This window comes from Gossypium arboreum, chromosome 1 (assembly GCF_025698485.1).
Source record: "Gossypium arboreum isolate Shixiya-1 chromosome 1, ASM2569848v2, whole genome shotgun sequence".
Lineage (NCBI taxonomy): Eukaryota > Viridiplantae > Streptophyta > Magnoliopsida > Malvales > Malvaceae > Gossypium > Gossypium arboreum.
In genome coordinates this window covers 37,318,927-37,322,300 of record NC_069070.1, presented here as the reverse complement: position 1 = coordinate 37,322,300, position 3,374 = coordinate 37,318,927, and the positions used below count along the sequence as shown (strand labels likewise).

General features: G+C 32.1%; 1 long non-coding RNA gene across 1 annotated transcript; it reads right to left on the bottom strand.

Moving 5' to 3' along the window:
* Positions 1–646: 646 nt before the first annotated feature.
* Positions 647–3,038, bottom strand: LOC128296568 (uncharacterized). Its single transcript, XR_008287202.1, has 2 exons — positions 2,995–3,038; positions 647–814 (listed from the first exon to the last, which is right to left on the bottom strand). It is a non-coding gene; the product is annotated as an uncharacterized LOC128296568 (long non-coding RNA).
* Positions 3,039–3,374: the final 336 nt, after the last annotated feature.

Sequence of the window (3,374 nt, the reverse complement as noted above, 5' to 3'; positions counted from 1 at the left end):
ATCTCGCACACACAGTGCTCGGTGATAGAACTCGCACACACAGTGCCTCAACAACCGATCTCGTACACACAGTGCTCAGTTACGAAACTCACACACACAGTGCCTATGTTCACTTGTTGTTGCATATTGAAGTGACTTAACCAAGTCTATAAAACATCACATATGTGCACTTTGAACATATCATTTCATTTAACTTTGGATTCATATATTCATGAACACTTAAACATTTCAGAGCCAACTTTAATTTAATCAAATCAGCATAGAACACAATTTCATTCGAACATCTGAGTACATATTCTATACTATTAAAATTAGCTTGATTGAAAGACTTATCTGTCCTATTCAACTAACTTTCGTCAGAGTCAGGAGATATCACACTATCGCAGGTCAAATATGGCATGTACAGCTAGATTCACATACGCCATGGTAGTCCTAGAACCGACTAAACTATGGCTCTGATACCAACAAAATGTAACACCCTTCGCCCATATCCCTCGCCGGAACAGGGTTTGAGGTGCTACCTGATTTAAACTCATCCATTTATATAAAACCACACAGTAAAAATTTTTGATCAATTTTAAACTTTTCATACACACGTATATTATCCTTTAATCGGGCTTACGAGGCCCAAAATATTCATGAGGCATTATTAAATATTTACCAATATCTTAGTCTTGTATCATTTACTTACTCAACTTTACAACCCTATACATGCCATAGACTCGAAACACTAAGATTTACTTACGCCGATAGCGTAGACTTGACAATGTGATAATATCTCTGACGGCCTCCAACCCGAGCTAACCTGGCAACCCTAGGCAATATGGGAAAGAAAAGGGAAGTAAGCTTTATGCTTAGTAAGTTCATAATAAAACAATAAGCAACGCATTAACACGTTTTATCAATGTTTACAACATAATCACAAATTCACTACAAGTTGTCTTCCTAAGCAATAGTCACTAAATTATTTATAACTGGAGCTACAAAACTCCAAATCAATTGACGTAAATTTTCCCTGAAAATAGACTCATATATCTTCCATCCATAAAATTTTCAGAATTTTAGGCTTGGCCAATCAATACCATATTTTTCTTAAAGTTTCCCCTATTTCACTGTTTGACTAATCTGACCACTCTTCACTACGAATCAAATTTCTCATTGTACAGAATTCAAAATATGTTCTATTTGATTTCATTTTAAACTAGACTCATTAGGAAGTCTAAGCATATAAATTTTATCTTATAACCATTTTTGTACAAATTATAATGATTTTCTAAAAACAGAATAGGGGACCCTGAAGTTATTTGACACTACCCACACCACTTCAAATATCTCATTATCAGCAATTCTTTTGCTTCCTCGGTTTCTTTTATAAGAAACTAGACTCATTAAGATTTAATTACATAATTTATTCAGCTTCTAACTCAACTCCAAAAATTTATGGTGATTTTCCAAAATCACGTTACTGTTGCTGTCCCAAGCAGATTTATTACAAATTTACTCTTTCACACATTCTTTGCATTCACATTATTTAAACAGTATATCACCAATCAATTTCATCACATATCTATAATTTCACTCAAGCATAATCTCAATACAATACATCATGCTCAATGATTCGCACACAACCATTCAAATTAGCAATTATAAGATGATTCCGCATATAGTCCACCCTTATCGATAATTTACGATGGTTTTGCCCTTACTCACATATATGACATAGGCATTTTCACCTATGCTTCTCATTTCACACTCATGATTCAATTCCAATCGATCTAACATACATAAGAATATATCACATACCTGGCCAACTTAATGCATTGAACAAGTTCAATTGCCGATTTAACACAAGGTCTCATAGTCTTAGAATTTTATCAAATCACCGGCATTTAGCCTGCTAGGTTTTAAACCCGATAATATTATTCACCAGCTTAAAGCTTTCTAGGCTCAAAGCCCAAATATCACCATTATAAAGTCGTCTCATAAACAATTCATATAATATAGCATGTATACCTGTTCACTTTACTCTATTTAATAATTCAATCACAATTTATAATTTCCCTTTGAATCATTCGATATTTTGCACACTAAGTGTCATTCTCAATATCTCGCACACTAAGTGCCATTCTCAATATTTCATACACTGAGTACCATATTTGATTGCCCCGCACACTAAGTGCCACATTTTGTCGATATATCGTCAGACATTAAAATATTCACGTATATACAATTTATACAATATTAAAGCATTAGAAACATCAATTTAACCATGCTTATTGCATACGAACTTACCTAGCTAAATTGTAGAGATACCAAAGTTCAGGCGCATTTTGGTAATTTTCTCATTTTTCTCGATTTTCCACCCGATCTTGATCTAAATTAATAATTTCATTCAGTATATTAATTTAGACATTAAAACACCTCACTTCATACAATTTGGTCATTTTTGTCATTTTACAAAATTACCCTAAAGTTTTACTTTTATTCATTTTAGTCCCCGAGCTCAAAACATGCAAACTAACCATTTTAACCATAATTAAGCTTAGCCAAATGTTCATGGTATCAAAACAGTCCATAATTCACTTTATGGAAAAATTATAGTTTTGCCCCTAATATTTCAACTTCTTTACAATTTAGTCCCTATATCATAAAAATGCAAATTCATGAAATTGAGTAAAATTCTACTATAGACGAATATCACTAGTGTCTCTAGCAGCCCACACATTTCATTTATTTGACATTTTAACCATAGTTTTCACATTTATCAATTTAGCCCTTAATTGTCAATTTCACAAAAATTCACTTAACAAAAAGTGTTTAACTATCAACAAGGACTCATATTCTTCCATTAAACTACAAAGCCCTATTATACTCATCAATGGAAAATATCAAACTATTCAATGGTTTTGCCAAATAGTCCCCTCATTAGATAGATTAAGCAACAACGATCCCGAAAATATAAAAATAATTAAAAACGAGACTAGAAATGCCTACCATGCATTAGCTGAAAGTTGGAAGCTTCTTCCATGGCTCTCAAGCCTTCATATTCATCTGGTAAAAAGAGAACAAAAAAGATGACACCTTGATTCTTTTATTATATTTATTTTATTATTATTTTTAACCAATTTACAATATTAACCTTTATACACTTTATTTATTACACCAAATGCCAAGCCATCATATCCCACTATCTCTTTAATGGGCTAATTACCAAATAAGGACTTCTACTTTTAAGTTCTATATCTATTTAATACCTTTAGGTTATAGAACACAACTTTTGCACTTTACATAATTTAGTCCTTTTTATTTAATTAACTATTCGAAACGATAAAATTTTTCAACGAAACTTTAATACCATCTTATTGCCACTACGT